Source organism: Cynocephalus volans, chromosome 14 (genome assembly GCF_027409185.1).
Source record: "Cynocephalus volans isolate mCynVol1 chromosome 14, mCynVol1.pri, whole genome shotgun sequence".
NCBI classification, from domain to species: domain Eukaryota; kingdom Metazoa; phylum Chordata; class Mammalia; order Dermoptera; family Cynocephalidae; genus Cynocephalus; species Cynocephalus volans.
The window spans coordinates 59,196,643-59,224,072 of NC_084473.1; the positions used below are offsets into that span (position 1 = coordinate 59,196,643).

Consider the following 27,430-nt stretch of genomic DNA (forward strand, 5'->3'; position numbering starts at 1 on the left):
TCCAAAAAGTTGTTAGCTGTTTTTGATGATTTGAAAGTAAAATCCAAAACTGTAACACTGTATATATGTTTGAGAGCCCATAATTTTACAATACAGTATGGATTGTATAGTTTGGTTTAAGATTTGTTTTTAAAATGCTGTTTTGAAATCAGAGGAAGAAGGGCATTATAATTGTAGGATTGGTTTTAAAGAAGCTAGGCCTGAGGGATAGGGGAACATTGAGGACGGAGTACAAACCATCCTTTGACAAAAGTACTGGAAAGATTAAGGCTCAGTGCAGAAAAATGCTTTGTTGAAGAATTTCAATATTGACACTTTGATTTATTTCAAGTTACAATTTTGACTTTTTAAATAAATTTTAATACATAATAACTGCATGGAAAGGTAAAACACTGTTGGAACAAAGTTGAAAGCTATTAATGGGGTTTGGTTGCAAATAATATGGTATCTTCCATGTGTAAGGTAGGAATGTTGGTTTTAGCAAGTTTTTTAGGTAAATAACTTTTGCCCATATACTCATGGGTATGTTGTTATTGTTACCATATTAGATTCTTTAATTCTCACAGGTAGTTATGGTAAAAATAAGAACTTGATCTCAGAGGGATAAAGGAAAGGTCATAGGCAGGCCCCCTTTCAACCCCCCCACTCATACCAGTAGAGACAAGATTGGAACATGGCATTTTCATTGGTTGTGTGAAACTGGAACCAAACTCCGTCTCAGGTGCTTGGGCTACTGTTTTTCTCAAAGGCATTGAAATTCAGTAGTTTCTCTTCACTTTTTCAGTTTATTTTGTGGTTTTTGTTAAGTGCCAGAGTTATGAAGTTGATTTTGTTTACCTATATTTTTGTTGTTTTAGAGGGAGTGTGAATTCACTGAAGTCCTCATTCTGCCATTCTAAAGTCAATCTCCAGGTGTTTGTTTTTATATCAGGTTTATGGGGGTTTTTTTCCCCGTGATTTTAGGGAGAGGAACTAGGAAAAAGTTTATCTCACCAGTTGGCTAGGGAAAGAGGGAGGAAAACTCTAAATGAAAGGAGCAAATGGTAGACACAAAAAGCAAAGGAAATGGCCAATTCCAATTCCCTTCAGTGTAAAAATAAAGACAGTGACTGGGGCTCTAGCCAGAGTAAAGAAGCTTATCCATTCTGACCATAAAGAATACCCAAATCTGTCTCTTATCTCTCCAAATCTCTAGTTCCTGACTGCCTACTCCCTGCCCTCTTTAGTCCATCAGGAGTTTGAAGCTAATCAAGAATTCCTTATCCTTCTGTAGGGGAATGGAAAGGAATTTAACAGTGCCTGCTGTATGTCGATCAATGTTCTAGTACCTCATTTGATCCACAGAGCAACCTGAGAAATAGATACCATTATCTCTGTTTTACATTTGAGAAACTGAACCTTAGTTAAGTAATTTGCTCAAAGTGATAAAACTAGTAGTGACAGTGCCAGGATTAAAATTCAGGTCTTATGCATGTAAAATCCACACCTTTCCCACTGTGCCATTCTACCTCTAGAGAGGTATTTCTGGTTCTGAGTTGGAATTATAAATATATTTTTCCATAGAATCATTGTTTACATGGTGATTAAGTTTTCTTTCAGTGAAGTATGTAATAGCTATGTGAATAGCTATTTTATACATTATTTTGAGGATAATGTTTTATTGCAGATGCATTGTAGAATAAATGATGTTTATAGGAAAGGCCGAGCATTTTACCACCGTATTCCTCTTGAAAATGCCTTATTATGCTCAGACACAGTCAGTAGAAGCACAGTATCTATAGTAACCTTTTGTTGATCCAGAAGGTAGTTGGGATGACACACAGGTGAAACACAACAGAAAAATTGAAGACTGATGATAAATTATTAAATTTAAAAAAAGTGCATAACAGAGTATAGCATGATTACGTCTGTGTGTATAAAATTTTATTTTAAAAACCCGTTCACACATATACACATAGACATACGTGCTCATATACATTGTGGAAGGAATCACAAGTAACTTAATAGGGATTACCTTTAAGGAGAATGGTCTTGGTAAGGTGGAGGGTATGCAGAACATTGAGGAACACGTTTCTTTTCATTTTTTATCTTTCTATTTTGTTTGAATTTTCGAACCTCATACATATTGTACTTGAGTATTTGTTATACTAATAGAGGTGGGTAATGGGATTGTGTATCTTTTTTTTGTTGCCTTCTGTATTGATTTATACAAGATGATGTTATCCCTCAAAATAGAAGTCACTCTTAGGCTAGACCAGTGGTATTAAACTGTTAGATGGTGGCCTGGTGTTCCATCAGGTGACTTTTTGGTGTTCTGCACTGGAGACCAGTTTGTAGAGGCTTGGCAATAGGGCTCTGGAACCCCTGTTTTACTTCCACAGCACAAATCCACATTCATTCATTTTATACAAGGGCACTTCAAAAAGTTCGTGGAAAAATAAAATTAAAAGATAATATGAATCTTTGCATGAACTTTTTGAAGCACCCTCATATATCTGAGTTTATGTAAGATTTCACTTGAAAAAAAAGTGGACCATTGCCAAACCAAAAAAAAAGAAATTGGAAACTGCCAACTACATAATTATGTATGAGATAAGGCAGTAGATTAGAATCAGTGTCATACTGACAGTGATAAAAAATGACAAATGGCAGCTAAGAAAGCACAGTAGTATGGGACTTACTCATCATAGGAATAGACCTATATATCTCTGTAATTCCTGAAGACTTTGTGCTATTATAGCTTTGTAAAATAACTGACCATTTTGGCAACCTTGAATCAACATGAAAGAGTCTTACCATGTTTAGTATACAATACTCTTATTTAGGAAAGCAGGAAAATGTACTTTACATCAAATCAGTTCCATTAAAATTATTAAAGATTTTTGATGCTTAAAAACAAGCTTCTGGGCCATTTGTTTTCCTTATTTGTAAGCTGAAAAGGAGACAATAATTTAAATACAGCCTTTTAAAAAAATAGGCCCAAATTTTAGTCAAATAATAACACTACACCACAATTGTCTGTGTAACAAAATACCAGACTGTGCTTGGTGGCAACTTACTGTAGGGTTGGGAGAGCTTTCACTGTCATAAAATGACAAGTGCTTAGCTGGGTGATTAATTTCCCCACCTGTAACCTGAAACTACTTATTTTAAAGAAAATTTATGAAAGAGAACCAAGACTAGAATTTAAACAACGTGATAAAAAGTGTGCACTTACATTGCAAAATAAAATTAAGACTGACCCTGAAGGCAGCTAAGCGCCCCTCAGTGTCATAAATCCACATCAACTTCACACTTCGGACCACTGATTTCTGTATTTGTAAAATGAGAAAACCACAATACTTTTTAAAACAACTTTGGAAAAACGACCAATGTTTAGAGAAGTAACCTGACATTAAACACATCACCATCCAATAAAATAAAATAAATTAGGCTCATTGTGGCTGAACACCATTTAGTGACCGTGACTATAAGTTAACAAATATGTAACTCTGAATATGGTAACTCCTCAGTATAATTCATACAACTTAGTATGAAATACAATTCAAATGGTAAGAAAGAGCTTAGGGACATAAATGAAATTGTTGCCAGATACATCTACTAAAGTATATGATTAAACACTATATACCCAATACCATAAGAATCACAATATAAACAACCAACTATCAATGACAATAAAGAATTAAAGTAAATTAAACTTATACTTTTACACTTTCATGATTGCATAGAGAAGAGCCCCACTGTACATTCCATGATGAAGTGAACCTGGTCAAGTAGAGAAGGGATCCCTCAAAGATCCCAATTGATGGAGGTCCAGTGATTGACAGTGATACTGTTGTCCATCTGCTCTATCTCTAAAAGTGAAAACCCCATTTATATTTCAAGGCTTAGCTAAATAACTCAAGCCTTCACTCATATTGTTTCCTTTTTGTAGAAACTTTTTTCTAGAAACAAGGTTTTCACTTGGATATTTTTTAACTTGAGTAGACTGCAGAAACTATGGGAAGCGCAGAGTAAACCAAAATCAGGTAGCTCTCAGCAGTTCTGATTGGTCCCAGCAGCAAATTCAAACCACAAAACAAACATCTTTTTCAGCTTTTGCACATAAAGGCCTCCTTCTGGAAAGTTCTTTAACTTAACTTCATTTTTGTCTGTGCAAAACTGTAGAATGGTGTCTAAGGGCCATTCCTGCTGAAAAACAATAAGCATACAATCAGCATGTTAATTTCCTCCTAGGTAAATTGAAAATGTCTCAAACCTTTCAAGGAAAACCATAAAAAGAACAAGAATCAAAATGTAATTGAATAGAATAATAAACACACAGTTTAAAAAAAAATTAAAATAAAGTGAGAAGCTATATTTGATGACAGCTAGCAGGGAAAAAGTTAAGCTCATGTTACTTATAAAACTTATGTACTGGGATACCCTGTTTCTCAGTACTATTGAATAGATGGAATGCTCCCATATATATCAAGTTGTATTGGTTTAGTACTCTTTTAGTTAATGAGTAGCAGAAATAAGACATGTACTTGCATTTTTTTTGCTTAAACAAAAAGGATAACTTGTTATAAAGACACAGATATTTTGCAGAACCCTAGGCAGAGAATACAAGCTGGGTCTTAGGAACAAATGGGAATTAGCCTCAATGCTTCTCTCTCTGGAATGCATTCAATCTTTTACCTTTTTATTGATAATTTAGTTAGGCCTGTTTTTTCCTGCAAAACAGTTTATGTTCTGGAATTTCTTATCTCCACCATACAAAGCTACCTTTCTTTTGGTGTGGCTCACTATAGCCAAAGATTAAGAACCAATTACACTGAATCAACTACATTTCCTTAATATGTATGTGGGCTCTCCTAGAATTGTTATTCTTAAAAATCTTATTAATTAAATGAATTTCTGGTTAGTGGAATTTTAGTTGGAATTAGGGTTGTCTGTGGGCAATAGAAAGCCTCAAATAACAGCTTAAATTAAAAGAGAAATTTATTCCTGTCTTTAAAAATGTCGAAGGTTCAGTCTTGATACAGTAGGTTCACAGAGTGATAAAGGACCTAGTCTCCTATTTTGCTGTGTCACCATTCTCAGCATAGACTTCTGCCTTGTGGCACAACATTGCCCTAGTCTAGTCAACAAAAAGGAAGGGACAAAAAAATAGCCACACCTATCTCTAGCAAGAGAAGCTAAAAAATGAGTCTTTATTCTGGGCAATTTTGTTACCCAGCTAAAAAGAAAGGGTTCTATTACTAAAGAAGAAGAGTAGAATGGATATTAGGAAGCAGTTAGAAGATTGCTAACTGGACATATTGGCCAGCCACCAAAAAAAAAAAAAAAAAAAAGAAAAAAAAAAAGAAAGCAGTCTAGAACAGTAGAGTAGAATAATGCAAAGAAGCCATAAACAAACAAAAATACCCCATGAACAACCCAAGCTACCAAGGCCAAATACTATTTTCTTCAAGATCAGCTCTCTACATTTATATAATCATGTCTGAAGAGATTTGTTAATTTATAGAATTACTGGTGAGGAAATTGAGAAACATTTTTTTTCTTTTTTACCTTGATACATGTGATATCAATTCTAAAATACATTTGGATGTGTGCATTACAGGGCACTAACTAGGGTGAGGCAAGAGAGACTCCTAGGGCACAAAGTTTAAGGAGGCACTCTCTTAGGTTAGTGCAAGTTCAGACTCAGTATCTGCACTACTCTGACAGTGAATGCCTCCTGAAATCTTGCACTCTTGGCAGCTAGTGCTCAGATGGGGCAAATCTGACAGATAAATGTTTAGCAGCTATAACTCACTTATAGGTCTTTGCAAATTGAAAGAACCAGCATCAAGAACACCTCTAAGAGTCTGCATCCTGATTTTTCTCACTGCGTTCAGTGGGAAAAATAGAAATGTTAAATTTTGTTGGTTTGTGTGTGTGTGTGTGTGTGTGTGTGTGTGTGTGTTTAAATCCTGATTAGAAAGCCTGCCTTTTAAAACAAATTTGTGATTAAGTGTGATTTTGAAAGGTTGCTCTTTTGTATCAACATATTCTGAAGTAACTGAATTAAGGTGCCTGTTACAGTTTCCAACTGAGGGTGGAATTACTATTTTTTCTTTATGAAGACAAAAATTCTCCCACATAGGAAAATAACCTAAATAAAGTAAATGGCTTATTTGTGTACTTAAGATAAAGAATGACTCACTTGGTTACTTGCTAAATGCATTATAAAGACTAAGCAGTTAGCAACAAATGGCAAACTGAGTGCTATTGCTGTGTATTGGCAGGGCCACTTTTGGGTATATTATTGATGATAAATGTGAAGGAAGCACTGATTACCTCACCCTTTACTGCATGAGGAAGAGGAATGTTTGTGAAGTATTTGAACAGATTAATACACACTGTGACAGACTCTTCTAAACTCCCAGTACCTTACTCTGTGAGAGTAACAAATAAGCAAACAAAAACAAAAAAATATGGAAAGACCCACAAGTGAATGCACAGCAGAGGCAGGACTAAGGTGAGACAAGAGGGACAACTAGGATCAAAATTTAAGGAGCCAATAACTTCTGAGGTCATGCAAATACAAACTTGGCACTTACACATATCAAAGAGCTAGTGTCTCCATAAATTTGGGCAATACGTGCCTTTTTCTTAAGGAGACATTCACTGTCTGTGTCATGCATGAACCTAAAAGTGAGTGCCTCTTTAAATCTTACACATACACCAAAAAAAAAAAAAAAAAAAAAAAAAAGAAGTCAAAAAAAGGGGACCAATCTTAGCCATCAGAACAAATGACCTATAAAACCTACCACAAAAACAAAAGTTTTCCAAAAAACTCTTAACTAAATAATTATCTTAGTGTGATTTGACTGGACATCCCGTTAATAAATGAAACAAGAGCCAATAGTCACCAAAAATAATGATCTGAGGTAAAAGTTAATCATGAGTGAATCTTGATTTAAAAATAAATGAATTTTTATTATATTGTATTTATACCTTTTCTGTAGGTTTGAAAATTTTCCAAAAAATGTTAAAAACTAATGATTTAAGAATAGGGAAGAATTCATGAATATGAAAGAATGTAATTTAAAAATTTTAAAACTACAAACAGCTGATAAATATATTGCAGAACATCAAATTAATGAATTAGAAGACAGACTTGAAAAATACTCTTTAGAATTGAAAGTAAAAAGATTAAGAGATTAAAATTGTGAGAGAAAAAACAAAAATAAAGGTTAGAGTCAGGAGATTCACTATGTATGTAATAGGGGTTGTAGAGATGAGAACAGATAGAAGGAAATCATTTATCAAAGAAATAGAAGAGAATTTACATGAACTGGAGAAAGACTTGAGCTTTAGGTTATAAGGGCTCACAAGTACCAGACAAGATGAATGGAATGAGATCCAAACTAAACATATTCTGATAGTACTTTTGAATTTCAAAGGCAGATTACCTACAAAGAAAAAGGTTTTAATATCTGGTGTTTTTGTAGCATTAAATGCTGGAGATATGTTTACAGAATTAAAAAAGAATAAATATCTACAAAGGATTGAAATGCAACAAATATATTAAAATTCATGAATTCATAGTGATAATACCAAAAAAGTTGCCTTTGGAGTGTGCTAGGGCACCAACTCACTATTCTGTAAATTGAAAAATAAAGGAAAACAATCAGTATTTATCCTGACTTTACTTTATAAACTATATTTCAAGATAATTAAGTAGTTGATGAGGGAAAGTTCTTTCTCATAGAAGAATTCCAGCTATGAAATGCAGAAAGAATTATGTCATTAGGAAACTCACTACTCTATAATCCTTAATGAAATAATGGATCTAGCAATAATCAGCATGGCTGCTAAAACCATTAGCAGGAAGGTTTTATAAAATACATGAATAGATCAGGCTGACAAAAGTCAACTGTACTGATCAATCTTAATGTCATTAAGAGTTGGACAACTAGTCATTTTGTGCCTCGTGATGTATTGCAATAGGAAGTACATAGAACTACCTATAAAGTACTCTTGCCAAAGAATTAGACTGGGATCTAGTCAAGCCACCAAGTATAATAACTACCTATTTACAAGAGGTAGAGAAATATGTTAAATGATACCATGAAGATGCAATCAGCCAGAACAGAATATAGGAAATCCTCCAGGACAAATGACTGGATTCAGTCAGCCAATGAATAGCTTGGCAAAAATGGAAGAGGGGGGAATGAGAAATTATAGATTTTAAATGTACTTATCTTTTAGAAATATGTACTGAATTATTTATTGTTGAAAGGATAGGATTTGAGGATTTGCTTTAAAATACTCTGGAAGAAAAATGGGTGGGTGTAGTATTTGGAGAGAATGACAAAACAAGATTGGAAAAAGTAACTTTTGAAGTTGGGTGGTGGTTATGTCAATATTCTACCTTTGAAAATTCTTGTTATAAAAAAAAAAAAGAAAAAAACCCCAAAGGATTGAGTAAGGTGTAACATAATTTTTATTAGACTGTGAAGGAGAAGAGAGAGAGAGTAGAGCAAACATATCTGTAGAGATAATTATTCAAAACTGATGAAAGCTATAGTCTGCTGATTTAAGAAGCCTAGCAAATCCCCAGTCAGGATAAAAGAAATCCAAATCCAGAGACCTGATGGTGAAATTTCAGAAAATGATAGATAGATAGATAGACAGACAGACAGACAGACAGACAAAGATAAGACCTTTAAATAATCCCAAAGATAGGAGGAAGTCAGAATATCTTTAAAGGAACACTGCTGATTTGTCAACAGCAAAAATGGAAGTCAGAAGACAGTTCAATGATATTTTCCACATGGTGAAAGAAAATAACTGCCAGCCTAGAATTGTATGTCCAGTGAAAATATCTTTCAAGGATGAAGACAAAAGTAAAGATTTTCCCACACAACTAAATTTGATACCAGTAAACCCTTGCTAAAGGAAATTCTAAAACATGTAATTTAGGCAAAAGAAAAATATTCATAGATCAGGAATTCAAGAACGATCGCATAATGACAAATATGTGGATAAATCTAAGCAAACATTGACAATATAAAACAATATTTCTTGATGGGATAAAGTAAATGAATTAAAATATATGACAACAATAATATATGAGCTGGGGGTGGATAATTATGGTAGTATATTCAAGGTGTTATTGAGTAGTAGGATAAAGACATTGACTGCTCATTAGACATTGATTGGTAAAGTAAGCATGTTGTAAGTTTTAGGGCAACCACTAAAAGAGTAAAACAAAATGTATAACTTCCAAACTAGAAGAGAGAATAGAGGATAGATTTTTTAAAATAATTCACTAAAAGGCCCAAAAGGGGTAAAATAAGTACAGAGTAGCTGAGACAAATGAAAAACTTGAAATAATATGGTAATTTTAAATTCAAATTATTAGTAATTATATTAAATCTAAATGAGCTAAATGCTGCAGTTAAAGACAGAGATTTTCAGTCTGTATTTTTTTAAAAAAATCCAGCTATACACATCTAAAATATAGATATATGAAAGGTTGAAATTAAAAGACCAAAAAAAGATTTACCATGAAAATAATAACCAAAATATAACCAATGTAGCCATATTAATATCAAATATAATAGGTTTTAAGGCTAAATACACTACTAGTTATATACAAAGCTGGTCATTTCATCTTGAGAAGAGGTTCAGTTCAACAGGAAGATAACTTTAACGTTTACATTTACCTAATAACATATTCTCAAAATATACAAAGCAAACTTTTGAAAGAACTAGAAGGAGAAAAAAATATTCTATATTATAGTGGGCAATTATAACATATCTCTCTCCATAATTGGCGGAATAGGCAGACTTAAAAATCAGTAAGATTTAAAGACCTAATTAATAATTTTGACCTCCTAAAATACATGTTATACAACTGAAGAATTCATTTCTTTATAAAAAGAGACATCCTAGCTTCAAAGCAAGTTTTCAACAAATTTTGGTGGGCTCTTTACCTAGAGTGCAATTAATTTAGATATCAATAACAAAACAATAACTGGAAAAAACCAATACATTTAAAAATTAATATATATACTTTCAAGTAATCTATGGGTCAAAAAGAAATTATAACAATATAAACTATAAGTTCAATGAAAATTTTTGGTTTTACTACTTGACATGTTGATGAGGAAGATATTTACAATCAATTTTAACTCCTGTAATCATTTCTATGAAGGCTTTATGTTTTACTTCAACTTGTTGCTTGGCACTGTTTTTTAATATAAGTCCCAACTTGAAAGGCTGGAAAGCAAGCCTGACATGTTTGGACTTGGAGAGGAGTCTCAAAAACAATCATAGTACAATTGAGTTAATGGAGTAACTGGATATCGTAAAATACCTTAATATTCTTTTTACTGTCTGTATCCATGGCATTTAAGCAGGAGGTTAGGACATATTTTCATTGATAACAAGTATTTTTTAACTGGCTTATTATGTACAGAGGGCCAAACTACTGTGGGACATATAAACTCTTTAATACCTGGATTAAGAGTTGTAATCTAAGGATTAATATATACACTATATATTGGCTCCATTAGTGCTATTATCAACAGGGGTGTGTGAGCATTTTCTTTGCAAACCTGCACGTAGCTAGATAATTTCATTAGGTCTTATGTTTATAACTTGGGAAACTTTTTGTCCTTTTTAAAAAAACCTCTAATAATTAAGGGCTGGCTAGCTCAGTTGGTTAGAGCACAGCCTTGTAACACCAAGGTCACGGGTTCAGATCCCCATGCTGGCCAGCCACCAACAAAACAAAACAAAACAAAAAAACTTCTAATAACTAATTAGAAATAATTAGCATAGTGCTGCAGAAAGACTTATTTTTTTAATTTTTATTTTTCTTACTCTTCTTTAGTGATTTTTATTTTTATTTTTTTGATTATGGACAGAAATTTATTTTTTATTAGCGTATTCATTGTTACAAATCATACTTATTCATTATGCCCCTTATCCAGTCTCTCCCCGCTCCCCTCCCCCCTCTAATAACCATAATTTTGTTCTCTCCATCTGACAAATTAACTGTTCCTCTGTTGGTTTGTTGCCTAGATGATCTATCCAGTACTGAGACAGATGTGATGAAGTCCTCCCCTATTATTGTAAACCAGATTCTTCTTCTATTATTCTGGAGTGTGCTTTGTGGAGAGAGAGGTCCTCTTTTTTTTGGTCTCTGCTGGTGACTCTCCTTGCATCAATGCAGTTCAGAGTCTGGTGTGCCATCTGCATGATGGATGTGACTGCTGCTATACAGACTAGCCACTTTTGTGGCAGCGATGGCAATTGTGGTGTCTGTAGTGGGCTACCTGCATGAAAATGGTGTTTTTGGTGTGCTCTTTACTTGGTTGCGGTTGGGTTCGCCCTCCCCCGGCTCTATGCCTCAGGCACCCAGGTGGGCCTGAGGAGATGCTGACAGCTTGCCTAGTTGCAGCTGGGTTTGGCTTCCCTTGGCTCCATGCCTCATTCTAAGGTGTTGCTGCAGAGCAATTGAGAGGCAGAAGGAGAAGGGAAAGGGGAGGGGAAATAGGGTGAGAAGAGGGGGAAGGAGGAAGAGCATGATTGAGGCCCATCCCCCCCCCTCCATTCTGGCAGGGGAGACCAGGGGGCTTCCAGCAAGCAGCTGGGTCATCACTTGGCTGGATACAGATGTTAGGGGGTGTGGCTGAAGCCCTCAGCCCCCCACTTTCGTGGCTTGGGAGGCCAGCATGCTTCTGGTTTTATAGGTGTTCTTTGGTGATGTGAGACCTTTACTAGTTAATATCAAACTTTTTCTCTTATCTGTGGGTATTTTGTTTTTTGTTTTCAGTTCTGTGCTGGATTATTTGCCGTTCCCACCACTTAAACTCTGCACTGGAACTAATTTGTTGTCCTTTGCTTACTTCTAAAATAGGGGAACTTACTGTGGGGACCAACACATGAGCCCCGTGGTTGAGCTAAATTGCTGCTTTGCTGCTGATTCCCAGGGGAAGGCTTTTTGTGCAGCTGAGAATTTAATTGTTGACCTTGTATGTACTTCCGGGTCTCGTGAGGTCTGGTACACCTGAGTTGTGTGGCAACTCTGGTCTGGGCCTGAGCCTTTTCAGCAAACTGCACCTCCTGCAGTTCTGTATTCCTGACCAGTCTCCACTGAGGCTATGCGCTGGTCCCGTGTGATGACTCACCAGCCTCTGAGTGGTTCCTTTTTTTCTATTGTTTGTGGCCTGACTTTAATGAATTAAATGTGTGTGTAATGTGTACTTACGCTTTTCACACAATTTGAAGATGTTTGTTCCATTATATATTATTCCCCTTATTTATATATATTTTTAAAAACTTGTTGATACTTAATTTACTTTGTAAAACTTTACCTCATATAGCAGAAATTATCCTCATTTCAACCCATGCTATTGTCACAAATTTAGAATTGACTGAAACCAATAAGATATTTTTAATACAACAATTATTTTACTTACTTGCTTTCTTTCCTGGAAAAAGCGTGTTTCCAATAGATTACCTCTAAGTTCTTTGGAAAAAAAATTACTTCAAAAGATTTACTTGGTACAAATTAATATACCATGTCTAAACTATTACCAAATCTATATTAATAATATTTGAAGGATGAGGCTTCAGAGTATGTACACATAACCAAAGATATTACTATTCCTTAATTTTGAAAATATGAACTCAGACATATGTGTACTGAATCTGAAAACTTCTCAAGAGATAACCTCATTTGCCACTAGTAGTATGGAATGCTACAGCAGTTCAGCAATGCTCATTGCTACTGTTAACACTGGTTTGAACGTTAAGTAAAAGTAAATTATTTACTTCACTAAAATGAAAATTCTTAACCTTAAAATTTTCCAAGACAACTGGCAATGTATTTTTAATAAATATTTATTAATGATAGTGTTAATTTTGCTTTGGTAAGAAATAAACTATTTCGAAAAAGGGTGAAGCAGAAAAGAATTGATCATTATATAATTTTTCTTTTCTAAGAAAGGAGTGTTCCATGAGAGTGGCTTTCAAGGTTTTGTTTGAGAGGGTGAAGCAGTGTCCACTGAACACTTAAAACATCTTAAAAGACATGTCTGTCCTCATACGCCACTTCATACATTCAATATTTATGTAGCCCTTACTCTACAAAGAACTGTGCTATGAACTAGGGGGGAAAACATAACTAAGACACAGCCTTTGTCTTCAACAAGCTTACAATTTACCCAATATGGCAGGCACATAAACAAAAATTATGATACAGTATAATTAGAGCTATAATAGAGATAGGCTAGAGTACCAGAAGAGCATTAATGAGAGTATTACTCACACCTCTGCCATCTCTTCTCCAAGTGCTCCTCATTAAAGTTAGGAATAGGGAAATGTGTGTGTGTGTGTGTGTGTGTGTGTGTGTGTGTGGTTGTAGTGAGCAGGGCAGCAGAGATGACAGTTGATCTGAGTGATTGAAGGATAGTTGGAGTTCCCAAGATGAGCAAAGAAAGAAGAGGAAGGGCATTCCAAAAGTAAAAGGTGGGCAAAACCATTGAAGTATGAAAGTGCCCACTTCAAGAGTCTGTGTGCACTAGTAGTGATTGTGAGTGGAATACTGGACATAAAAATGGAGAATCAGGTTGTGAATATTTTATATATGATTGCTAAGAAATTTGAACTGCATTTTGTAGACATTAGGAACAGTAGCATTCTGTTGAAACCAGGTATTGAATGACACTATTAAAAGGCTGCAGCTGATACATCTATGTATCTATCAGCTAAGTGTATGAATCTCAAATGCATTATGCTAACTGAAAGAAGCCAGACTCAAAAGTCTACATTCTGTATGATTCTACTTATATAGCATTCCAGAAAAGGCAGAACTATAGAGACAGAAACAGACCAGTGATTGCCAAGGGATAGGGAGATACAGAGGAATTTGGAGGTGGGTAACAGAATGGTGCCATATCCAGTTGTGGTGGAGGTTATACAACTGTATGCATTTGTCAAAACTTTCAGAACTACACACTAAATGGGTAAATTTAACTGCATGTAAATTCTTAATGGCTATGCAGGCAGAGTGGGCCCTGAGCCACAGAGCCCTCCTTTAACAGTTAAAAGCACTTGCAGAGCAGCTTCTCTTGACGTTCCTATCTTCATAGCCTTATTCCGACTGCTTTCCCTGTCTTCAGCTTCTCTGTTCACTGTGACTTTTGGCATTGTACCTTAAAACATAATTACAGTTCACTCAGTTGGTTTCCAGTTCAGCCTTGCACACTATTGGTTTCTATTTGATAAAGGAAAAATGTGATCAGATTTCAGTAGAATGAAAACTTTGGAGACAGTATGTGAAGAATAGGAAGTGAAGAAACTGAGGACAAGGATATAGGTAAGAAACTTTTATAATGTTCCAGGCCAGAACTCATGAGAATGTGAGCTACTGAGCAATGTGGTGAAGATGGAAGGAAAGATTGAATAAAATAGGTTAGTTAGAAAAGACAAGACTAAAGAATAAGGTCTGAGGATGAAAAGGGAAGAATAAGAATCAAGGATGACTCAGAAGTTTCTGGCTTGGGCAACTGATTGGATTGCTCTGAAAATTTCACTCATTCAAAAAATATGTATTGAATACTGAACTGTATGCTTAAAAATGGTTAAGATAGTAAATTTAATGTTATATACTTTTTACTACAGTTTAAAAAAAATGTTAATTGAGCTTGAGCACCCACAGTATGGCAGCCATTGTTTTAGATATTGGGTATAACAGGCACAGTTTCTAACCTCCTGGAGATACTACAAAGTGAACCAGCAAATACTATTATATACATAAATATCATGGTAAATGCATTGGAGGAAAATAAAAGGATACCATAAAAGAGAGTGATGGTAAACCTATTAAGAGATAATAAAGAGACAACAGTAGGAAGAGTTGGGGAGAATTCAGACAGTATGTCTGAAGGCCCTGAAGCAAGAAATAACTTGCCATGTTTGACGAACTGAAAGAACGCCCATGTGACTGGAAAGTAGTGAGTAAGGGGACAGTGATGTAATGCAAGTTTGGGGAGGTAGACACTGCCTAAATCATTAAAGATCTTATGAACCATGGCAGCAGTTTTGGCATTAAACCTATGTGTGGTGGAAAGTCATTGAAGTTACAGTGTCTGTGTGTGTATGTGGTGGGGGAAAAACAACATGATTTGTAAGCTCACATTCTGCCTTATGTTTTTTTTTTTTTTTTTTTCTTTTTTCTTTTTTTTAATTTTATTTTGTCGATATACATTGTAGCTGATTATTGCTCCCCATCACCAAAACCTCCCTCCCTTCTCCCTCCCCCCTCCCCCCCAACAATGTCCTTTCTGTTTGCTTGTTGTATCAACTTCAAATAATTGTGGTTGTTATATCTTCTCCCCCCTCCCCCCCCCGGTTTGTGTGTGTGTGGGTGTGTATGTGTGTGTGTGAATTTATATATTAATTTTTAGCTCCCTCCAATAAGTGAGAACATGTGGTATTTCTCTTTCTGTGCCTGACTTGTTTCACTTAATATAATTCTCTCAAGGTCCATCCATGTTGTTGCAAATGGCAGTATTTCATTCGTTTTTATAGCTGAGTAGTATTCCATTGTGTAGATGTACCACATTTTCCGTATCCACTCATCTGATGATGGGCATTTGGGCTGGTTCCAACTCTTGGCTATTGTAAAGAGTGCTGCAGTGAACACTGGGGAACAGATATACCTTCGACTTGATGATTTCCATTCCTCTGGGTATATTCCCAACAGTGGGATGGCTGGGTCGTATGGTAGATCTATTTGCAATTGTTTAAGGAACCTCCATACCATTTTCCATAGAGGCTGCACCATTTTGCAGTCCCACCAACAATGTATGAGAGTTCCTTTTTCTCCGCAGCCTCGCCAGCATTTATCGTTCATAGTCTTTTGGATTTTAGCCATCCTAACTGGGGTTAGATGGTATCTCAATGTGGTTTTGATTTGCATTTCCCGGATGCTGAGTGATGTTGAGCATTTTTTCATATGTCTGTTGGCCATTTGGATATCTTCCTTAGAGAAATGCCTACTTAGCTCTTTTGCCCATTTTTTAATTGGGTTGCTTGTTTTCTTCTTGTAAAGTTGTTTGAGTTCCTTATATATTCTGGATATTAATCCTTTGTCAGATGTATATTTTGCAAATATTTTCTCCCACTCTGTTGGTTGTCTTTTAACTCTTTTAATTGTTTCTTTTGCTGTGCAGAAGCTTTTTAGTTTGATATAATCCCATTTGTTTATTTTTCCTTTGGTTGCCCGTGCTTTTGGGGTCGTATTCATGAAGTCTGTGCCCAGTCCTATTTCCTGAAGTGTTTCCCCTACGTTTTCTTTAAGAAGTTTTATTGTCTCAGGGTGTATATTTAAATCCTTAATCCATTTTGAGTTGATTTTAGTATACGGTGAGAGGTATGGATCTAGTTTCATTCTCCTGCATATCGATATCCAGTTATCCCAACACCACTTGCTGAAGAGGCAGTCCCTTCCCCTGTGAATAGGCTTGGTGCCTTTGTCAAAGATCAGATGGCAGTAAGTGTGTGGGTTGATTTCTGGATTCTCTATTCTATTCCATTGGTCAGTGTGTCTGTTTTTATGCCAGTACCATACTGTTTTGGTTATTATAGCTTTGTAGTATAGCTTAAAGTCAGGTAGTGTTATGCCTCCAGCTTTATTTTTTTTGCTGAGCATTGCTTTGGCTATTCGTGGTCTTTCATTGTTCCATATAAATGTCTGAATAGTTTTTTCCATTTCTGAGAAAAATGTCTTTGGAATTTTGATGGGGATTGCATTGAATTTGTATATCACTTTGGGTAGTATGGACATTTTCACTATGTTGATTCTTCCAATCCAAGAGCATGGAATATCTTTCCATCTTCTTGTATCCTCTCTAATTTCTCTCAGCAGTGGTTTGTAGTTCTCATTATAGAGATTTTTCACCTCCTTGGTTAACTCAATTCCTAAGTATTTTATTTTTTTGGTGGCTATTGTAAATGGGCAGGCTTTCTTGATTTCTCCTTCTGCATGTTCACTATTGGAGAAAAGAAATGCTACTGATTTTTGTGTGTTGATTTTGTATCCTGCTACTGTGCTGAAATCATTTATCAATTCCAACAGTTTTTTTGTAGAGGTTTTAGGCTGTTCGATATATAGGATCATGTCATCTGCAAACAGGGACAGTTTGACTTCATCTTTTCCAATCTGGATGCCCTTTATTTCCTTCTCTTCTCTGATTGCTCTGGCTAGTACTTCCAACACTATGTTGAATAGGAGTGGTGAGAGTGGGCATCCTTGTCTAGTTCCTGTTCTTAAAGGAAAAGCTTTCAGCTTTTCCCCATTCAGGATGATATTGGCAGTGGGTTTGTCATATATGGCTTTAATTATGTTGAGATACTTTCCCTCTATACCTAACTTATAGAGGGTCTTTGTCATGAATGAGTGCTGAACTTTATCAAATGCTTTTTCAGCATCTATAGAGATGATCATATGGTCCTTGTGTTTGAGTTTATTAATATGGTGTATCACATTTATTGATTTGCGTATGTTGAACCAACCTTGCATCCCTGGGATGAATCCCACTTGATCGTGATGAATAATTTTTTGTATGTGTTGCTGTATTCTGTTTGCTAGTATTTTAGTGAGGATTTTTGCATCTATATTCATCAAGGATATCGGCCTGTAGTTTTCTTTTTTGGTTATATCTTTACCTGGTTTTGGTATCAGGATGATGTTTGCTTCATAGAATGAGTTTGGGAGATTTGCGTCCGTTTCAATCTTTTGGAATAGTTTGTAAAGAATCGGTGTCTATTCCTCTTTGAATGTTTGGTAAAATTCTGCTGTGAATCCATCTGGTCCTGGGCTTTTCTTTGTTGGGAGCCTTCTGATAACAGCTTCAATCTCCTTTATTGTTATTGGTCTGTTCAAATTTTCTACGTCTTCACGGTTCAGTTTTGGGAGCTTGTGTGTGTCCAGAAATTTATCCATTTCCTCCAGATTTTCAAATTTGTTGGCGTATAGTTGTTTATAGTAGTCTCGAATGATTCCGTGTATTTCAGATGAATTAGTTGTAATATCGCCTTTTTCATTTCTAATTTCTGTTATTTGAGTCTTCTCTCTTCTTTTTTTTGTTAGCCATGCTAATGGTTTGTCAATTTTATTTATCTTTTCAAAAAACCAACTTTTTGATTCATTGATCTTTTGAATTGTTTTTTGGTTTTCAATTTCATTCAGTTCTGCTCTGATCTTAATGATTTCTTTCCGTCTGCTAACTTTAGGATTGGATTGTTCTTGTTTTTCTAGTTCTTTAAGGTGAAGTGTTAGGTTGTTCACTTGCCATCTTTCTATTCTTCTGAAGTGATCATTTAATGCAGTAAATTTTCCCCTCAATACTGCTTTTGCAGTATCCCACAGGTTTTGGTATGATGTATCATTGTTTTCATTAGTTTCAATAAACTTTTTGATTTCCTGCTTGATTTCTTCTTGGACCCATATGTCATTAAGTAGAATGCTGTTTAATTTCCATGTGTTTGTATAGTTTCCAGAGTTTTGTTTGTTATTAATTTCTAGTTTTAATCCATTGTGGTCTGAGAAGATACATGGGATAATTCCAATTTTTTTGAATTTATTGAGACTTGATTTGTGACCTAATATGTGATCTATCCTGGAGAATGATCCATGTGCTGATGAGAAGAATGAATATTCTGAGGTTGTTGGGTGGAATGTTCTGTAGATATCTGCCAATTCCAATTGGTCTAGAGTCTTGTTTAGATCTTGTGTTTCTCTACTGATTCTTTGCCTAGATGATCTGTCTAATATTGACAGTGGAGTGTTCAGGTCCCCTGCTATTATGGTATTAGTGTCTGTTTCCTTCTTTAGGTCTAATAGAGTTTGTTTTATAAATCTGGCTGCTCCAACATTGGGTGCGTACATATTTATGATTGTTATGTCTTCTTGATGGATCAGTCCTTTTATCATTAAGTAGTGTCCCTCATTGTCTCTTTTTATGGTTTTTAGTTTAAAGTCTATTTTGTCATATATAAGAATAGCCACTCCAGCTCGTTTTTCTTTTCTGTTTGCATGGTAAATCTTTTTCCATCCTTTCACTCTTAGTCTGTGTGAATCTTTATGGGTGAGGTGGGTCTCTTGTAGGCAGCATATAGTTGGGTCCTGCTTTTTGATCCAGTCAGCCAGTCTGTGTCTTTTTTTTTTTTTTTTTTAATTTTAATTTTTATTTTTTTAAATTTTATTTTGTCGATATACATTGTAGCTGATTAATGCTCCCCATCACCAAAACCTCCCTCCCTTCTCCCTCCCCCCCCTCCCCCCCAACAATGTCCTTTCTGTTTGCTTGTTGTATCAACTTCAAATAATTGTGGTTGTTATATCTTCTTCCCTCCCCCCCCCGATTTGTGTGTGTGTGTGCGTATGTGTGTGTGTGAATTTATATATTAATGTTTAGTTCCCTCCAATAAGTGAGAACATGTGGTATTTCTCTTTCTGTGCCTGACTTGTTTCACTTAATATAATTCTCTCAAGGTCCATCCATGTTGTTGCAAATGGCAGTATTTCATTCGTTTTTATAGCTGAGTAGTATTCCATTGTGTAGATGTACCACATTTTCCGTATCCACTCATCTGATGATGGGCATTTGGGCTGGTTCCAACTCTTGGCTATTGTAAAGAGTGCTGCGATGAACATTGGGGAACAGTTATACCTTCGACTTGATGATTTCCATTCCTCTGGGTATATTCCCAACAGTGGGATGGCTGGGTCGTATGGTAGATCTATTTGCAATTGTTTAAGGAACCTCCATACCATTTTCCATAGAGGCTGCACCATTTTGCAGTCCCACCAACAATGTATGAGAGTTCCTTTTTCTCCGCAGCCTCGCCAGCATTTATCGTTCATAGTCTTTTGGATTTTAGCCATCCTAACTGGGGTTAGATGGTATCTCAATGTGGTTTTGATTTGCATTTCCCGGATGCTGAGTGATGTTGAGCATTTTTTCATATGTCTGTTGGCCATTTGGATATCTTCCTTAGAGAAATGCCTACTTAGCTCTTTTGCCCATTTTTTAATTGGGTTGCTTGTTTTCTTCTTGTAAAATTGTTTGAGTTCCTTATATATTCTGGATATTAATCCTTTGTCAGATGTATATTTTGCAAATATTTTCTCCCACTCTGTTGGTTGTCTTTTAACTCTTTTAATTGTTTCTTTTGCTGTGCAGAAGCTTTTTAGTTTGATATAATCCCATTTGTTTATTTTTCCTTTGGTTGCCCGTGCTTTTGGGGTCGTATTCATGAAGTCTGTGCCCAGTCCTATTTCCTGAAGTGTTTCCCCTACGTTTTCTTTAAGAAGTTTTATTGTCTCAGGGTGTATATTTAAATCCTTAATCCATTTTGAGTTGATTTTAGTATACGGTGAGAGGTATGGATCTAGTTTCATTCTCCTGCATATCGATATCCAGTTATCCCAACACCACTTGCTGAAGAGGCAGTCCCTTCCCCTGTGAATAGGCTTGGTGCCTTTGTCAAAGATCAGATGGCAGTAAGTGTGTGGGTTGATTTCTGGATTCTCTATTCTATTCCATTGGTCAGTGTGTCTGTTTTTATGCCAGTACCATACTGTTTTGGTTATTATAGCTTTGTAGTATAGCTTAAAGTCAGGTAGTGTTATGCCTCCAGCTTTATTTTTTTTGCTGAGCATTGCTTTGGCTATTCGTGGTCTTTCATTGTTCCATATAAATGTCTGAATAGTTTTTTCCATTTCTGAGAAAAATGTCTTTGGAATTTTGATGGGGATTGCATTGAATTTGTATATCACTTTGGGTAGTATGGACATTTTCACTATGTTGATTCTTCCAATCCAAGAGCATGGAATATCTTTCCATCTTCTTGTATCCTCTCTAATTTCTCTCAGCAGTGGTTTGTAGTTCTCATTATAGAGATTTTTCACCTCCTTGGTTAACTCAATTCCTAAGTATTTTATTTTTTTGGTGGCTATTGTAAATGGGCAGGCTTTCTTGATTTCTCCTTCTGCATGTTCACTATTGGAGAAAAGAAATGCTACTGATTTTTGTGTGTTGATTTTGTATCCTGCTACTGTGCTGAAATCATTTATCAATTCCAACAGTTTTTTTGTAGAGGTTTTAGGCTGTTCGATATATAGGATCATGTCATCTGCAAACAGGGACAGTTTGACTTCATCTTTTCCAATCTGGATGCCCTTTATTTCCTTCTCTTCTCTGATTGCTCTGGCTAGTACTTCCAACACTATGTTGAATAGGAGTGGTGAGAGTGGGCATCCTTGTCTAGTGCCTGTTCTTAAAGGAAAAGCTTTCAGCTTTTCCCCATTCAGGATGATATTGGCAGTGGGTTTGTCATATATGGCTTTAATTATGTTGAGATACTTTCCCTCTATACCTAACTTATAGAGGGTCTTTGTCATGAATGAGTGCTGAACTTTATCAAATGCTTTTTCAGCATCTATAGAGATGATCATATGGTCCTTGTGTTTGAGTTTATTAATATGGTGTATCACATTTATTGATTTGCGTATGTTGAACCAACCTTGCATCCCTGGGATGAATCCCACTTGATCATGATGAATAATTTTTCGTATGTGTTGCTGTATTCTGTTTGCTAGTATTTTAGTGAGGATTTTTGCATCTATATTCATCAAGGATATCGGCCTGTAGTTTTCTTTTTTGGTTATATCTTTACCTGGTTTTGGTATCAGGATGATGTTTGCTTCATAGAATGAGTTTGGGAGATTTGCGTCCGTTTCAATCTTTTGGAATAGTTTGTAAAGAATCGGTGTCAATTCCTCTTTGAATGTTTGGTAAAATTCTGCTGTGAATCCATCTGGTCCTGGGCTTTTCTTTGTTGGGAGCCTTCTGATAATAGCTTCAATCTCCTTTATTGTTATTGGTCTGTTCAAATTTTCTACATCTTCACGGTTCAGTTTTGGGAGCTTGTGTGTGTCCAGAAATTTATCCATTTCCTCCAGATTTTCAAATTTGTTGGCGTATAGTTGTTTATAGTAGTCTCGAATGATTCCGTGTATTTCAGATGAATTAGTTGTAATATCGCCTTTTTCATTTCTAATTTCTGTTATTTGAGTCTTCTCTCTTCTTTTTTTTGTTAGCCATGCTAATGGTTTGTCAATTTTATTTATCTTTTCAAAAAACCAACTTTTTGATTCATTGATCTTTTGAATTGTTTTTTGGTTTTCAATTTCATTCAGTTCTGCTCTGATCTTAATGATTTCTTTCCGTCTGCTAACTTTAGGATTGGATTGTTCTTGTTTTTCTAGTTCTTTAAGGTGAAGTGTTAGGTTGTTCACTTGCCATCTTTCTATTCTTCTGAAGTGATCATTTAATGCAGTAAATTTTCCCCTCAATACTGCTTTTGCAGTATCCCACAGGTTTTGGTATGATGTATCATTGTTTTCATTAGTTTCAATAAACTTTTTGATTTCCTGCTTGATTTCTTCTTGGACCCATATGTCATTAAGTAGAATGCTGTTTAATTTCCATGTGTTTGTATAGTTTCCAGAGTTTTGTTTGTTATTAATTTCTAGTTTTAATCCATTGTGGTCTGAGAAGATACATGGGATAATTCCAATTTTTTTGAATTTATTGAGACTTGATTTGTGACCTAATATGTGATCTATCCTGGAGAATGATCCATGTGCTGATGAGAAGAATGAATATTCTGAGGTTGTTGGGTGGAATGTTCTGTAGATATCTGCCAATTCCAATTGGTCTAGAGTCTTGTTTAGATCTTGTGTTTCTCTACTGATTCTTTGCCTAGATGATCTGTCTAATATTGACAGTGGAGTGTTCAGGTCCCCTGCTATTATGGTATTAGTGTCTGTTTCCTTCTTTAGGTCTAATAGAGTTTGTTTTATAAATCTGGCTGCTCCAACATTGGGTGCGTACATATTTATGATTGTTATGTCTTCTTGATGGATCAGTCCTTTTATCATTAAGTAGTGTCCCTCATTGTCTCTTTTTATGGTTTTTAGTTTAAAGTCTATTTTGTCATATATAAGAATAGCCACTCCAGCTCGTTTTTCTTTTCTGTTTGCATGGTAAATCTTTTTCCATCCTTTCACTCTTAGTCTGTGTGAATCTTTATGGGTGAGGTGGGTCTCTTGTAGGCAGCATATAGTTGGGTCCTGCTTTTTGATCCAGTCAGCCAGTCTGTGTCTTTTTTTTTTTTTTTTTAATTTTAATTTTTATTTTTTTAAATTTTATTTTGTCGATATACATTGTAGCTGATTAATGCTCCCCATCACCAAAACCTCCCTCCCTTCTCCCTCCCCCCCCTCCCCCCCAACAATGTCCTTTCTGTTTGCTTGTTGTATCAACTTCAAATAATTGTGGTTGTTATATCTTCTTCCCTCCCCCCCCCGATTTGTGTGTGTGTGTGCGTATGTGTGTGTGTCAATTTATATATTAATGTTTAGTTCCCTCCAATAAGTGAGAACATGTGGTATTTCTCTTTCTGTGCCTGACTTGTTTCACTTAATATAATTCTCTCAAGGTCCATCCATGTTGTTGCAAATGGCAGTATTTCATTCGTTTTTATAGCTGAGTAGTATTCCATTGTGTAGATGTACCACATTTTCCGTATCCACTCATCTGATGATGGGCATTTGGGCTGGTTCCAACTCTTGGCTATTGTAAAGAGTGCTGCGATGAACATTGGGGAACAGTTATACCTTCGACTTGATGATTTCCATTCCTCTGGGTATATTCCCAACAGTGGGATGGCTGGGTCGTATGGTAGATCTATTTGCAATTGTTTAAGGAACCTCCATACCATTTTCCATAGAGGCTGCACCATTTTGCAGTCCCACCAACAATGTATGAGAGTTCCTTTTTCTCCGCAGCCTCGCCAGCATTTATCGTTCATAGTCTTTTGGATTTTAGCCATCCTAACTGGGGTTAGATGGTATCTCAATGTGGTTTTGATTTGCATTTCCCGGATGCTGAGTGATGTTGAGCATTTTTTCATATGTCTGTTGGCCATTTGGATATCTTCCTTAGAGAAATGCCTACTTAGCTCTTTTGCCCATTTTTTAATTGGGTTGCTTGTTTTCTTCTTGTAAAATTGTTTGAGTTCCTTATATATTCTGGATATTAATCCTTTGTCAGATGTATATTTTGCAAATATTTTCTCCCACTCTGTTGGTTGTCTTTTAACTCTTTTAATTGTTTCTTTTGCTGTGCAGAAGCTTTTTAGTTTGATATAATCCCATTTGTTTATTTTTCCTTTGGTTGCCCGTGCTTTTGGGGTCGTATTCATGAAGTCTGTGCCCAGTCCTATTTCCTGAAGTGTTTCCCCTACGTTTTCTTTAAGAAGTTTTATTGTCTCAGGGTGTATATTTAAATCCTTAATCCATTTTGAGTTGATTTTAGTATACGGTGAGAGGTATGGATCTAGTTTCATTCTCCTGCATATCGATATCCAGTTATCCCAACACCACTTGCTGAAGAGGCAGTCCCTTCCCCTGTGAATAGGCTTGGTGCCTTTGTCAAAGATCAGATGGCAGTAAGTGTGTGGGTTGATTTCTGGATTCTCTATTCTATTCCATTGGTCAGTGTGTCTGTTTTTATGCCAGTACCATACTGTTTTGGTTATTATAGCTTTGTAGTATAGCTTAAAGTCAGGTAGTGTTATGCCTCCAGCTTTATTTTTTTTGCTGAGCATTGCTTTGGCTATTCGTGGTCTTTCATTGTTCCATATAAATGTCTGAATAGTTTTTTCCATTTCTGAGAAAAATGTCTTTGGAATTTTGATGGGGATTGCATTGAATTTGTATATCACTTTGGGTAGTATGGACATTTTCACTATGTTGATTCTTCCAATCCAAGAGCATGGAATATCTTTCCATCTTCTTGTATCCTCTCTAATTTCTCTCAGCAGTGGTTTGTAGTTCTCATTATAGAGATTTTTCACCTCCTTGGTTAACTCAATTCCTAAGTATTTTATTTTTTTGGTGGCTATTGTAAATGGGCAGGCTTTCTTGATTTCTCCTTCTGCATGTTCACTATTGGAGAAAAGAAATGCTACTGATTTTTGTGTGTTGATTTTGTATCCTGCTACTGTGCTGAAATCATTTATCAATTCCAACAGTTTTTTTGTAGAGGTTTTAGGCTGTTCGATATATAGGATCATGTCATCTGCAAACAGGGACAGTTTGACTTCATCTTTTCCAATCTGGATGCCCTTTATTTCCTTCTCTTCTCTGATTGCTCTGGCTAGTACTTCCAACACTATGTTGAATAGGAGTGGTGAGAGTGGGCATCCTTGTCTAGTGCCTGTTCTTAAAGGAAAAGCTTTCAGCTTTTCCCCATTCAGGATGATATTGGCAGTGGGTTTGTCATATATGGCTTTAATTATGTTGAGATACTTTCCCTCTATACCTAACTTATAGAGGGTCTTTGTCATGAATGAGTGCTGAACTTTATCAAATGCTTTTTCAGCATCTATAGAGATGATCATATGGTCCTTGTGTTTGAGTTTATTAATATGGTGTATCACATTTATTGATTTGCGTATGTTGAACCAACCTTGCATCCCTGGGATGAATCCCACTTGATCATGATGAATAATTTTTCGTATGTGTTGCTGTATTCTGTTTGCTAGTATTTTAGTGAGGATTTTTGCATCTATATTCATCAAGGATATCGGCCTGTAGTTTTCTTTTTTGGTTATATCTTTACCTGGTTTTGGTATCAGGATGATGTTTGCTTCATAGAATGAGTTTGGGAGATTTGCGTCCGTTTCAATCTTTTGGAATAGTTTGTAAAGAATCGGTGTCAATTCCTCTTTGAATGTTTGGTAAAATTCTGCTGTGAATCCATCTGGTCCTGGGCTTTTCTTTGTTGGGAGCCTTCTGATAACAGCTTCAATCTCCTTTATTGTTATTGGTCTGTTCAAATTTTCTACATCTTCACGGTTCAGTTTTGGGAGCTTGTGTGTGTCCAGAAATTTATCCATTTCCTCCAGATTTTCAAATTTGTTGGCGTATAGTTGTTTATAGTAGTCTCGAATGATTCCGTGTATTTCAGATGAATTAGTTGTAATATCGCCTTTTTCATTTCTAATTTCTGTTATTTGAGTCTTCTCTCTTCTTTTTTTTGTTAGCCATGCTAATGGTTTGTCAATTTTATTTATCTTTTCAAAAAACCAACTTTTTGATTCATTGATCTTTTGAATTGTTTTTTGGTTTTCAATTTCATTCAGTTCTGCTCTGATCTTAATGATTTCTTTCCGTCTGCTAACTTTAGGATTGGATTGTTCTTGTTTTTCTAGTTCTTTAAGGTGAAGTGTTAGGTTGTTCACTTGCCATCTTTCTATTCTTCTGAAGTGATCATTTAATGCAGTAAATTTTCCCCTCAATACTGCTTTTGCAGTATCCCACAGGTTTTGGTATGATGTATCATTGTTTTCATTAGTTTCAATAAACTTTTTGATTTCCTGCTTGATTTCTTCTTGGACCCATATGTCATTAAGTAGAATGCTGTTTAATTTCCATGTGTTTGTATAGTTTCCAGAGTTTTGTTTGTTATTAATTTCTAGTTTTAATCCATTGTGGTCTGAGAAGATACATGGGATAATTCCAATTTTTTTGAATTTATTGAGACTTGATTTGTGACCTAATATGTGATCTATCCTGGAGAATGATCCATGTGCTGATGAGAAGAATGAATATTCTGAGGTTGTTGGGTGGAATGTTCTGTAGATATCTGCCAATTCCAATTGGTCTAGAGTCTTGTTTAGATCTTGTGTTTCTCTACTGATTCTTTGCCTAGATGATCTGTCTAATATTGACAGTGGAGTGTTCAGGTCCCCTGCTATTATGGTATTAGTGTCTGTTTCCTTCTTTAGGTCTAATAGAGTTTGTTTTATAAATCTGGCTGCTCCAACATTGGGTGCGTACATATTTATGATTGTTATGTCTTCTTGATGGATCAGTCCTTTTATCATTAAGTAGTGTCCCTCATTGTCTCTTTTTATGGTTTTTAGTTTAAAGTCTATTTTGTCATATATAAGAATAGCCACTCCAGCTCGTTTTTCTTTTCTGTTTGCATGGTAAATCTTTTTCCATCCTTTCACTCTTAGTCTGTGTGAATCTTTATGGGTGAGGTGGGTCTCTTGTAGGCAGCATATAGTTGGGTCCTGCTTTTTGATCCAGTCAGCCAGTCTGTGTCTTTTTTTTTTTTTTTTTAATTTTAATTTTTATTTTTTTAAATTTTATTTTGTCGATATACATTGTAGCTGATTAATGCTCCCCATCACCAAAACCTCCCTCCCTTCTCCCTCCCCCCCCTCCCCCCCAACAATGTCCTTTCTGTTTGCTTGTTGTATCAACTTCAAATAATTGTGGTTGTTATATCTTCTTCCC

The 27,430-nt window shown here is 35.6% G+C and overlaps 1 protein-coding gene across 7 annotated transcripts in view; it reads left to right on the forward strand.

Moving 5' to 3' along the window:
* EHBP1 (EH domain binding protein 1) overlaps positions 1 to 27,430 on the forward strand; it is a 370,142-nt gene that overhangs the window by 166,658 nt on the left and 176,054 nt on the right. The window lies entirely within an intron of this gene.